Source organism: Strigops habroptila, chromosome 1 (genome assembly GCF_004027225.2).
Source record: "Strigops habroptila isolate Jane chromosome 1, bStrHab1.2.pri, whole genome shotgun sequence".
In the NCBI taxonomy this organism is placed as follows: Eukaryota; Metazoa; Chordata; class Aves; order Psittaciformes; family Psittacidae; genus Strigops; species Strigops habroptila.
Genome location: NC_044277.2, coordinates 98338708 through 98352317, shown reverse-complemented (window position 1 = coordinate 98352317; position 13610 = coordinate 98338708). Strand labels below are relative to the sequence as shown.

The 13610-nt window shown below is 40.2% G+C and overlaps 1 long non-coding RNA gene across 1 annotated transcript; it reads right to left on the bottom strand.

Annotated features, from left to right (window-relative positions):
• Positions 1 to 1600: 1600 nt before the first annotated feature.
• LOC115610318 lies at positions 1601 to 12464 on the bottom strand. Its single transcript, XR_003992184.1, has 3 exons — positions 9728 to 12464; positions 9105 to 9209; positions 1601 to 1838 (listed from the first exon to the last, which is right to left on the bottom strand). It is a non-coding gene; the product is annotated as an uncharacterized LOC115610318 (long non-coding RNA).
• Positions 12465 to 13610: the final 1146 nt, after the last annotated feature.

Sequence of the window (13610 nt, the reverse complement as noted above, 5' to 3'; positions counted from 1 at the left end):
ATCTTTGACACATTTCCCCCACACGCACATTTCTGGCATGGTGAATTTGGGGTTTTCTCCCTACTCCCTCCTCCCTACCAATACTATTTGGCATAAACAAGGTTCTGTTTGTCCTTACTATCTTCCTGCCACTGCACGTGCATAAGTTTATACAAACGGATGTTCACATGCGAATGAAGCCTAGACATATGCATCCGGAATCTAGTTGATTTAGTTTATCACATTACTTGGCAAAGGAGGAGGAGAGAAGAAATCCCAGAGAAGTACGTTCAGCCTTGTTCCAGTCTTCAGAACCAACCCAAAACATCTCCATTTGAAACTTTCCACTGAAAAGTATCAAATGCAATGCATAAACAAAATAATAAATGCAACTGCACGGCACATGGGTCAATGACATTGCTCTTGCACAAGGAGACTCTGAAACTTTGACATTTGTTTTCCTCTCAAACTGGAACAAAGTCAACATATTTAAACTTTCCTGGAGGGAAACATTTCAGTTTAGAAAGGTTAACTTTTCATCTCAACACGCGAGATTGACATCAACAGACCAATGAAATGCTTCCCTTTCATTTCACATTACCCATTGAGTCAAACTAACGCTGCATAGAAGATGTTGCTTTGGGTCTCTCATTCTGCTATGATCCCTCTGGACCCAGTTCTTCGTCAGGGCTCCTTCTTCAATGATGCATAGCACTTTTTGCTTTCCTTTCTTTGTTGCCCCAAATTGCCGGAGCTCAGACAATAGCACTGTGCTGCCAATATGATTAAAAATTTTCTGTGACTTCATGTATATAATAACAGGTTACAGTACTGGCTTCTTGCCTAATTCTGACCATCTACAGTCTTCTGATACAAACAGCTGCCATCTCACTGAAGGACCAATTTCCCTGTACCAGAGGGATTCAGTGGTTTGAACACAATTCTACAGTCTACAATTACAGTGGTGCAAGGCGTCTGCCTGGCCTCCAACTGCCACTCCAAAAGGCATGGGTCTCCCTTAAATCCAATGTCCCACCTGCCAGCCTGACATGGACATGCTGAATAGCACAGGATACCTCAGAAAATACTGCCTACATTTTTGAAAATTAATTCTGCTCCTAATGTGTATGGATATTATTTAGGATAAACAATGAATAAAACCTGCTCTGGACAAATAGAGAGAAAATTTGACTTAGAGGTGACAGAAAGTAATGCTTAAGCTTTACATGCTTAATGCTTAAGCATTACATCTTCCCTTCTTCACCATACTTCTACAAAAAAGGTCACTTGTCTCTTCATTGACCCTCTACCCTCTCTTTATTGACCAACATGGACAAGGACTTCGTTTGTCTCATTGCTTGTGGTGGGGCAAGGCACACAAATCCATCCTTCCTTAGCTGCTCTGGCACCAATGAACATTTATTCATTTACATTTATTGGGAGATAAGAGTTTAACTAGTTGGCATACTAAGTCCTGCTTCCTGTGACACCTGCAACTTGTTTCATTTTCTCCTTTAACTCTTTCACCCATTCTCTGATATGTGAAATAATTATATCCTGAAAGAGTGAAACCAGAATATATATCATTGCTTGGTTCACTAGATCCAGACCAGGCACCATGTGGGATACTGTAAACAGCTTTTATTGTATTGGTTCAGCCTCTGGTCAATGATGGGCATCCAGCTCTTCCACAGACCTCCATGGACATGGCAGAACATCACCTAAAGGACTTCCTGCCACAAAAGAGGCTTTGAAGAAGGTTAAATACTGTAAATAGCCTCCACTTCAGTGAAGCAAAACCGTGAAACTTTAACGACTTGCTTAAGTCTTGGGACGAGACATGATTTCCAAATCCAAGCCTGCAAAAACATAAACAAAATTATAATCTACTAAGTGAAAACCCAGTGGAGAGAGAGGGAGATTGTTGTGGAAATGGTCTCCTGCTACAATGGTTGAACAATGTATTTTTTAGTTAAAATCCACCATAAGATCCTATCTGGTGCTCAAAAGAACCAATAAATGTGTAAGTTGTATGACTGGCCACAGATTAGGTTCCCTGCCTGTGCTCCAGCATCACTTCAGTAGCACTAAATCATAGAGAAATAGATACCGAAGGGACCTTATGACATCATCTGATCACCCCTCAAGGTAAGAACAACCCTACCTCTGCCATCTCCAAACATATTTATTTACTTTTTTTCTCCATAACATCCTAAACTTAGATTGCTACTTACCCCTTAGGCAGAAGAGGATAAATTTCCACCAGCTGAGAAGCTGGAAGACTGTATCTCAACTAGGATCACATGGAGAAAATTGGAGATAAGAAGGAGGAAGAATGAATCTCCAGTAGTCTTCAACATGCTCAGTTATCACATTAAGACTGATACTTCCAATACAGTGTGTGTATTTATTTTTTTCACAGTCCTGCACACAGATAGCAAGCCCAGAACACGCTGGGAAAGACAGTTCTGTGAGAACTGATTCATCTTTGAGATGTGAGAGTCTGTGAGAAGAGTTCTCATCTTTTTGAAAGACAGGACCGTGTTTCTGACTACATCAATGTTGAAAGAACAGGGATCCCTGCTTTGGAAATTTTATTATAAAATGAAATTTAATTTTTCACTCACTTCTGCTAAAGTAGCACTATTTATAACTAAGAAAAAGTTTTTAATAGAGAAGCTGGAAAATGTTCCTAAACTGAAAATATCTACAATCCTGGAAAAAAAGTAAATGTTCCAAAGACTGGTGTGTTTCTTTTCTTTCCGTTCTTTCCATTTTTTGGGGCTTTTGTTGGTTTTTTTTCATTCTGGTCCCTCATTCTTATGCTTGCCTGAGTTATCTTGTTGAAATATGCAAAAGCCAACTTCCACTATTTCCTTATGCAGCAAAAAATGTTTATGGGGTGTAACCATGCGGTATCCTGGTGTATTTCACAGATGGCCTTTAGGTACACAGTTCATGCAAGCGTAGAGTGAGCTAAAGGGGCATGAGGATGTCGTCAAGTTCTGTCTGAAGAAAGCAAGTTTAAGGAAAACCGTAATTCACAGCTGCCAGGTGTGAAAAAAAAGAAAGTCTTTAAGAGTAATATTAAAAACATTTGCATTACACACATATTAAAATGTTTTGTTTCTCATTATTTTATAACATTCCTATCTCTGTTGAAGAAAATGAAGAAATCCACAACTTTTACTCAAAGTCTGTTTTCGTCTTATAGAGACGTTCAGTAACTGTACTGCAACCCAACTGCTTTTTAATACGTGATTTTAAAAGTAGTGAAAAACATAAAAATGAGAACTCTAAGAACAATAGGAAGTGCTGAATAACATTCAGAGGTCCATTTTAAGATGGCAATTTTGCCAGCAAAATTAATTCATTTGTAAAATCTCATCTTCGTAACTGTTGGCTAACTACTTCTATCTACTGAAGGGGACAGATCCTTGAATCCGTTTAAGTCTCATAAATTTCTATGGGTACGTAACTGGAACTGGTTTGGAGTATTCCTAATAATACTTTGGAGTTTCTTTATTAAAAACTGCATTGCCCTTTTAAATGAAAGAAGTTGATGCAAATATATCAATTTGGAGAAGGTGCTGCTGGATGGAGAGGACATTTTGTTCAGAATCAGTCACCTGAATTCCTGCTATAGCCAATCAGTGCACTCATGAGATGCACAGGTTCAAACCCTTGTATTAAAGGAGAAAAAAACAGCCTCTCTGGGCTGTGATTTCTTGCAGGTGACAGTGTCCTCCTTGATTTTTACCAGCTCTTCTTAAGTTCTGCACATGTAGGATGAAAGGCACAGAAGAGAAATGCATGTGAGTATTTCCACCGAAGTTATAAGGGGCATCTAACTCTCAAGAAAATTTACTCCAAAGCTTGGTTCAGTAACGTAGATGGTTAAAAAGCTCATACATCCTCCTACAATGTATTTTGCCCAGATTTGGTTCATGAGATGTTAACCTATCCCCAGCTCAGTTTCCTTGTTTAACAAAGTCATGAATACTCCCAAGATTCCTTAGGCACAAATGAAAAAGCCTCAAATGTAATAAAATAGTATATTGGTGTGGATGGGGATGGGAGTTGTTGGAGGCTTTGCTTGACCTTTTTTTTTTTTTTTTTTTTTAGGAGATTTTATCTTTATTAGCCTCTGGCTTGAAACAATAGGAACAACTGAAAGTCAGAAAAGGCAAATAACATAACCTGCTCTCATCAACGGACGAAAATGGCCAGTAAACTGTCCAGCAGATGCTCTCCAAACTATTTGTAGTCCTGAAGAGATCAGAAAAGTGCATGCAATTTCTCCTTTGGAAATTCCCACCCAGCTGACAGGGGTGTGTCAGTGCTTGCACAAAGGCAGAAAAACTCAGCTTTTTCATTTAAAATATTTCTAATTAATGCTGTAACATAATGATTTTATAATCATTCTATTTATTTTGGCTAAAGGAGCTCATTAACTTAATTTTTTTATCCATCACAATTCTTTCATTCCCAGCTAGTAAACAAAAAAGGAACACAAGATGAACCATTTCTCTGTCTCTAACTTAGAAGGTTAGGAGGACCACTGATTGAAAAAAGATGGGAAAACATTGCTGTCAAGGCTAAGCAATTAGAAATCAGAGAGGAATAGGTGGTTTTCAGCTGGAGAATGTAACTTCATTAGAACTGAGCATGCAGATATTGTTTCAGCCCAGGAACTCTGTGGAAATAGAAAAAAAAAAAAGGATTTCCATTCTTGATATACACCATCAGTTCGCTTGTTTCTGGATAACTCGTCTCTTAACATTTTTCTTGACTACTAATGGCAAACCAAGAACCTACAAGGGCCTGTTCCCAGGATGCCGAATGCTCTGTTCGACATACATCCTCCTAAATGTCATCTGGTCATTTATGAATTAATTTTCTAGGCATCATCATGATTCAGTAAATAATCTTTTCAAGAGGGATTGGAATAGGAAAGTTTGAGTTTTAGTTTAGTAAAAGAAAAAAAAATTATAAGCTACTCCATATAAAACTTTGATGGTTGGGCAGCTTTGCTCCAAATTGGAAAACAAAAAGCAAACATCAACTCCATTTTCCTTCATAGAAGACAATTGCCTTTCTCCCCATTCTTCATTTCTAAAAGTCCCTCTGGAAAGTTGAAGGACAATGTCTCTGCAGAACTTAATTTTATGTTAGAGATACTTAGAGAAGGGCTCCTGTCAGTTAACATTAAAGTGATCGAAAGTTTGAGGTCTGACTTAGCTGAATGATTTTGGTTCTTGATTCAGTGGAGAGACATGGATACCCCTGAAAGGAGATTAATCTCATCATAGGATGAGCTTCCTTTATTTTGATAAAGGAACCAAAATATCCACCTTTGAAAGAGGGGAAAGAGGAGTGGTGGTATTTGTCTGGCTAAATACAGGCATTTATAAAGTGAAGTGTCTTCACCTGAAGAGGCCACTTAGGGCTCCCATCATAGTCACTAGAGACCTGGAGTCCATTACCCCATTTTTCTCACTTCCTAAAAGCTGATCTCTAAAAAGATGAATCACAACCTTACATTCCTGTTTTAATCTAAGAAAAAATATCAGTGTCCTCAAGGGTGGATTCATGCATCTCAAGTGTCCACACATAGACCATGGGAAGCTCCTATGCATCACAGATATCTGACTTTCATAAAGCTGGATTAGGATATGCTTTGCCATAAGCAATATGGTGTGAATCCCACAGAAAATCTTCTGCTACACTGCATCTCTTAGAGCAGCAGTTATGAATTACAGGGAAAAAAACAAAAACAAAAACCAAAAAACCAAACAACAAAAAATCCCACCAAAATAAATAAATAAATAAGAAAAAAGAAGAAGAACAGAAAAAAATCTCAAAGAAACAGCAAATGTCAGGGTCCAACTAGACTATACGGTTCCCTCATGAAAGAAAAGTTTATTCTGATATAGCATTCTTGACCAGGAACTAAATAGGGCTGTTTAGAGTAAAGATGAGTTTAAAAAACTGCTTTTGAGAAAAAAATGTAACTGTTTACATTGTTGGAGAACTGAGATGAGCTTCCAGAGGAAAGAGGAAGGGTCTGGGCTTTAAGTGGTTTTTATTCTGATTACAAACATTAGTCTTGTGGAGAGATCTTGCCGAGTGCACAAAATTCCTCTGCCACACGTTATAGGAAGAAGTAAAGCTGGTGTCTTAGATATTGCAGGTTCTCATCTCGTTCCAGCAGACAACAAAGGGAGGCAGTGCCTGGACACACGGATGCTGTCTCAGAGAGAATAAAATGGAATAAGATAGCTGAGAAAAAGGAAAGGGGAAGGAGAAGGAAATGGGGAAGTGGAAAGAGAAAGGGAAGGGGATAAAGAAGAAAGGAAAGGAATGGGAAAGGGAAAGAAAGATAAGGAATTGTGACACTTTTAGATTCAGCCTCTTACATTGGCCTTTCTATGTGATGTTAAGCAGATTGCCAGACTGTTAAATGAGACCATTACTGTTTTTCTTCCCATACTGTCTCAATTCAAACTAAAGATGTTAGATCCTTCTCTTTCCCTCCTGCTCTGTGCTTTGTCTTTGCATTTTCCATTACTGAATTTGACCTCGTTGCTTAGGGACAGCTCTTCCAGGTGATGAATGTTACTCTGAATTCTTCTGTGAGTTCTCCCCTTCCAAACTTGCTGTTGCATTAAATTTTAGATGTTTAATTTGCTCAGAAAAATGCTAAATTAGTCTCTCCAGCAGGAAGATTATTTGATTTTCTGTCCTGGTTTGTAGCAAACCTCTATTAAGTTGTCATTACAATTATCTTCACTCTAGTGGGAATATTTAAGCGCCAAAACCCACAAATTTTAACCACTGATTTAGACTCTCAGTGAAATTCATCTTCACTAAGTTGAGTGTCTAAAAGACACATGAAAAATGCTGAGCTGGTAACCCTAGATTATAGTCAAGGGAAAGAAATAGGCACCTGCAGAGCACAATTTGTCCCATCTTAAGATCAGTGTCTAAATTGGCTGAGATTAACTACTTCAGGACAGACAGTCCTCTTTATTTACCTCAGGGTGACTGGCTCAGAAACAAATGTCCAGCACACATCTAATATAGGGAAGATTAATACCACTTTAATATTTCCCAGTTTGCTTACAATAGTATCGTATAAGGCAGTGCCAAATGCTTTGTCAGAACCAAAACACAACACAGTCTCCTATTTCTCCCTGATCCCATTATCTTGTCAAAACTGGAAGTATATTAGTTTGACATGACTTGTACTTGACAGATCAATAGTGGTTGTTTTTCATCACCAAATTAGCACTTCCAGGTGTTCATGAATTTATAATAAATTCATTCCAGTATCTTCCCAAAACCTGAAGTTGGACAACATCATCTGCACCTTCCATAGTCCTCCTTTTTTTACCTCTGCATGAACACCAGTTGTATCTCTGCCTTCCTTCAGTCAACTGAGATTTCTGTCTAATCTAATCTATCAAGGTACTCCTTATCTAACTGTCTTCTTACACTATCCTCTTTTATAATCCTCTAGAAAAAAAATTGGGGTTTTCGAAGAATCTTATCAGAAAAACACTGGGCTTTTATGCAAATAAAATGCAAAGAAGCCTCAGAATATTTCAGTCTTCTGGAGTCTCATTTCAGTGGAGTAATAAGCTTGTCCTAACTGCTTATTTTCTTATTTCTTACATATCCACAGATTCTTCCCCAGCATTTTTATTTTTGGGAGGTATGGACACACATACCATATAAATGGTAATTCACTTTTCAGCTCTAGCACTCCCACTTGTATCCTAAAATGCTTTCATAACTCAAATATGTTCAATCATATACCTTTGCTCCCACTCCAAGCATCTCTGGAGACAATCTAATTCCCACACTAAAAGATTTTTAAAAAGAAGGAGAAAAAATTTTTTCTGCCACAGAGACAAACTTTCTAATGTTTCTCAAAACTTGTTTTCCATTGTCTTCAAACTGCCCCACATGAAAACTCGTGCCAGAGATTTGTAAACCTGCAAAAGAATCTAAAAATGGCATAGCAGATTTTACACTGGACTCAAAATGGTTTTTTGCTCACGATTCCACGTCGAAATAATTTAACGAAACAGAAGAGTGCAACAGCAGATTTATATTACATTGCTGTTCCAGGGTCCTGGCCGTCATATTACTAGGTATAGTGCAGACAGGCAGAAAGACACTTCTAACTTTAAATTTATTTTTATACTGCACAAGATCAAATCAGCTAGCATTCTCCTCAGCTTAACAACTTTGAGCTGAGGTACAAGAAATTCAAGTGACTAACTGCAAGTATCTCTTTCCTGCTGTGAATGTTCCAGTATTTAAAGGGTGGCTTAACAAGAAGATGGAGACTCTCTTTTCACAAGGAGTGACATGGAAAAATAGGGGTTCTGGGCACAAGTTACTCCTGGGGAGATTCCAAGTGGACACAAGAAGAAAATGTTTCAGCCATGAGAACCATCAGCCATTGGAATAATCTCCCCAGGGAAGTGGTGTCTCTCCAGCGCTGGACACTATAAAGATTGGGCTGGACAGGGTGCTGGGCCATCTAGTCTGGGTCATGCTTTGCCTAGAAAGGTTGGACCAGATGATTCTTGAGGTCCCTGCCAATCTGATATTCTAGTATTCTATGATTGTATGTTTCTATGAATGTCCTTGTCTCAGTATATCATACAGTCCTGAAGAAGTCAGCTATTATTCCCCTGTAAATGAAGAGGAGGTTGCTACTATCTCCCAGTCTGGGGAAAAAAAAAAAAAAAAATCTTTCATTTTCTCCTCCCAGACTGTTTTTAAAATCTCTCAAGTTTTCTGCTGGCTTTCCTCCAGGCACTTTCTGGTTTGCTTGAGTGTTATCTTGCAATCTTTCCCTAAGAGCAAGCACTCCATTCAGATTGAGAGTCAAAGACTGTTGGGACCATCTTTAGTATCTCACTTAGCTAATGATAGCATGGGGGTACCACAGCGGGACTCAGAGCACTCAGTAATCATCTATGGGAAGCCCAGAGCATCTAGATGCCCCTTGAGAGCTTCCCAATGTGGTGCCACTTCTGTGCTACTGTGTTGAAAAAGGATCTGGAGATCCTACTTTTTGAACCAGAAACCACACTCCAAAGACTGACCTGTTGTGTTTCATGTGGGTGAGTCCAGAGGAGGCCACGAAGATGCTCCGAGGGCTGGAGCGCTTCTCCTATGGAGACAGGCTCAGAGAGGTGGGCTTGTTCATCCTGGAGAAGAGAAGGCTCAAGGTAAGACTTTATAACAGTCTTCCAGTACCTAAAGGGCTGACAAAAAAGCTGGAGAGGGGCTTTTAACAAGGGCACATAATGGCAGGACAAGGGGGAATGGCATTAAACTGACAGATGGGAGATTTAGATGAGATCTGAGGAAGAAGTTCTTCCCTGTGAGCGTGATGAGGCCCTGGCACAGGTTGCCCAGAGAAGCTATGGCTGCCCCATCCCTGGCAGTGTTCGAGGCCAGGTTGGACGGGGCTTGGAGCAACCTGGTCTAGTGGAAGGTGTCCCTGCCCATGGCAGGGGGTTTTAGATGATCTTTAAGGTCGCTTCAAACCCAAATAATTCTGTGATATTATTCTATGATATTTAATTTTTTTCAATACATATTTATACATTGAAATATATTTTATATCTTTATAAATGTGAATATACTTTTATATTTATTTCTATATTTAAAAGTTCCATTTTATATATAAAAATCAGAACTGCAGAGAGAATAAATTACAGACCTTCCTTAGTATGTAGGGTTCAAGTTCATCTTTCCTGATTTTAGAGGTGGAAGTAATTTCATTTAACCTTAGGGTCTTGAGCCAATTTGTTCAACACAGGTGCCTTGTTACACCCAAGATGCGTTGGACACCAGTAGAGTTGGCAGATATAATAGGCAGATACAACATCGCACTTTCTTGAGTAAAGTACATCCTTTTCTCAAAAGTTACAACTTTATCTTGATTCTGGAGATAAACGTTGACAAAATAAAGGCAGTTTTCTTCTGTGCCAACGTGTTTCAGAACAGGTTTTGGCTGACTGTCATCTTCTGCCATTCGGTGGAAGCAAGACTGCCAATGCTGGCTTTCTGAACACTTTCAGCTTGGAATTGGTGTGGGAGGCGAGCAGATGTGCTATTCTCGTTCCTCTCTGCAAAGTGCTCCTTCAGCACAAAAGCAAGCCAGCTTTCTCATGAACCTAGCCCCAACTGAGACAACTGGTAATGTTCTTCTTCTTATGCCTCTGTCATTTTCCTAGTTTCTTTATTTTTATTCAGGAGGAAAACAGGAAGAATGGCAAAGTTTGGCATAATTTTTAACAAAGATGCAAGAGGCCCATCATTCATTGCATTCATCTTGCAGGGGAAAAAAATAATTTTGCTTCATTAGCTAAGAAAATAAACCCAGGGTTATTTTATGAAGAGAAAAATACACAGAATGATGACCTAACCACAAAATTTAATTGTGTTTCTTCTAGTGTGTAAGTGCTGGCATTTTTATTTTATTGCTGTACCACAGGATGCTTTATTTCAGAGTTTATGCTACAGGACAGTAGGAAAATAGCTCATAATCATGTGTTGCTTAGAATAATTGAACACTTCATTCAGTCTGCAGTGACAGACAGTGAAAATATACAGGAGAGGTTTTTTTTTTGGTTGTTTGTCTCCAATTTTTCCTAATGCAGCCTGGAAGCTTCCATCAGAGATGACTTATAAAAAGCCATCCACTTTGATAAAGTAGACTTTGTAAGGACTGAAAGACCAGAGAAGCCTTTTCTCTGTTCATGAAAGAAAGACATTATAAAGTCCAAGTGCGGAAACAAAAACCATGTGAGCTGAACACCAAAATGCAGCTAAACCTTTTTTTAGCAGCAAGCCAGATACGAGAAGTAATAGATTTTTAGACACTCAAGCCTCCCTATCGAGAGGTAAAGCCTTGTTCTCAATTAGATGCTTTTCTCACACTTCAAGAAGGGCGGGCTGTGCTGTGGTAATCAGGGGAAATACTTCAGGCTTGGATAGCAGAGGCAAGCAATATAAACAGTCTCCATGACTATCAGGACACCTCGCAAGACCTCGCAAGCCTTTGCGGGAGCAGACATAATGCTGAGATTGCCTGTCGCAAAGAGCAGCAGCCAGATTCAGACTGGTCCTGCCAAAACACAGGGAAAATGAAGAAAAGGATGACTCCTGAGACTACATCTTTTAATACTGCTGGACTATCCTACCCTATACTGCTTGTCCTATCCAAGATCCGACTTTCCAGCTAAGCAGCCAGAGGAGTTCACTCATGGTATGGGGCAGACCCAGAGGAACTGACTGCACAAAGTCCATGGGCTGCTGGAAGAGAGGCAGTGAAGATGAGCAGGGGCATGGGGGACCAGGAGCATGTCCGTGCTCACAGTTCTCCAAAGATCAGTCTTTCAGAGAGAGAGGGACTTGGTCAGAGGCTGCATTTGCCATCTGCGTAACAGGAAAATCACCTGTTGTTTTGTTTGGGGTTTTTTTAACTGCAGAATTGCTGATCCAGCTCAGATTAAAAATCCACCCACCAGAGTACCCTAGCTCCAACAGCACTCATAACGGATAGTGACTGAACAATGTGCTGTACTGATAACTATTAGTAGCACTGCTACTACCATAACAACAGTGCGAACATGTACTGAGGGTTTCCCACATACCTTCCTAGCCCTCAGTAACTCCTCAGTAACTCAGTTACTCCTCAGTAACTCCTCAGAGACCTCCTAGGGCACAGATGTCACATTAATGTTTAAAAGTCCTGATTTTTTTTTCCTTCTGTTAATTCATTGAAACACATTTTGAATTCATGCAAACAAGATCCTGTGCAAGAGTTTCATAGCTTCAATGCCTGCTTGTGAAAAGCCATCTCCTTTTGTTTGCTTTGCACCTACCCCGAAATTTTCAGTCTCATGTACCCAATCTTTATGTTAGGAGAGATACCAGATCAGTTGGATGTGGCTTTGAGCAACCTGATCTAGTGGAAGGTGTCCCTGCCCATGGCAGAGGGGTTGGAACTGGATGATCTTTAAGGTCTCTTCCAACCCAAACTATTCCATGACTTTGTTTCTATTTCCCAGTGGCCCTCTTCATGATTTTCACATACCTATGTCCTACCTACCACCTTCCTCTTCTTCACTATCCTCTTTTCTAGTTGAAAAGTCCAAGTCTACATCAAGCTTGTGCTGACAAACCAGGATTCAACCCAATAACATAAAAATTACCAGGGCCCGAAGTCACTGACATTTGTGGTCAGTGTTTTCCTAGACAGGGATGCAGTTCTGTTCAGGACAAAGGTTGAAGATCTTCCTAGACTGTTTGAGGAATCAAACGAAGTATTTCATTCAATGCACCAAGCACTGGAATGCTGGCAAGCTGCAGCTTTCCATTGTCTCCAGTGCGCAGCAGCAAGCTTAAACAGCCTCACACAGAGAGCTTGTTTCCTAGTTGCCAGCTCTGCAGGTTTCAGGCCACCACCTTTGAACGCTTATCAGAGCTGAAATGGACTGTGAACTCCAGGGCAAGCTCACCTCAAGGCTGTTCATGAGAGTTCCTCACATGCTCCCCCCATGCTCAGCCAAACAGACTTATCGGAGATAAATAGAGATTTATGAGGGTGAGACACTATATACTGGTTTATGGTCCCAGGGAACAGGTTACAAGCTCAGCAACTGTAAAGAAAAAATACATCCCTCATCATTCCCCTATCTGACTCAGCAAGAAGCTGTCTTACAGTTAGTGTTAAGGTGATTCTAGCTTCTTCCATCCCACTTGCACAGGCTCTTTGCACGCTGGCTTTGAGCATATTACAGCCACTGCAGCAGAGTTTGCTAGCTCAGTCTCATATCTGCGATTAAAAAAAATAAGTATTACTTACAAAGAACACCTTGTCTATCAGCAATTGGATGCAATCAAAGTTTAAAGGGTCCCTGCAGCTGTAGTGTGCTGTGGTTTTGATGCTGTTGGAGCGGGAGAAGCTGTCCCATCCTGCAATATGTGGGCAGCTCTGTTTCAGGCTCTCTCATCCACAAGCTCTAGAAGAAGTCTGAGAAGCTAGTCAGACTCCCCATTATAGCCAGACTTCTTCAGCTGTTTTAACTCCATGACGGTCCATCAAAGCTGCCTCAACCCATGCCAGCAAAGTATCTGGCCCACTTATTTACATGCATGACTCCATGGTGCAGCTGGCAACTGCGAAAGGGCTCATCTGGAAGGCAGCGTGGCTGGGATCAACATCACTTAAGCAATAATCTGCTATCCAGAGCTTCTTCTGTGGAAGTAATGCTCCCATCTCGTCATTCCACGCTGGCAGTTTTCTTCTGCAAAGCTTGCCAAGTCGTTTCAGCCCCTGGTAGTTTTTCTTGCTTACCTCTGAACTGGAGTTTGCTCATGGTTTTGACTGTAGGTTGGATGGCAACACAAAGAAAGGACAACTTGATTCAAGCCCAGAGACATCCAGGCTGTCACACACATCACGGGGAAGAGGGAAAAAGAGTAAAAGAAGACCTTGTGCATATGGAAAAATTATGCAGGCTTGAGACACTCAATTCTCCCTTAGGGTGGGAATGAGATTGCTCAGTGGTGTTCAGAAATCACTGAAATAGCTA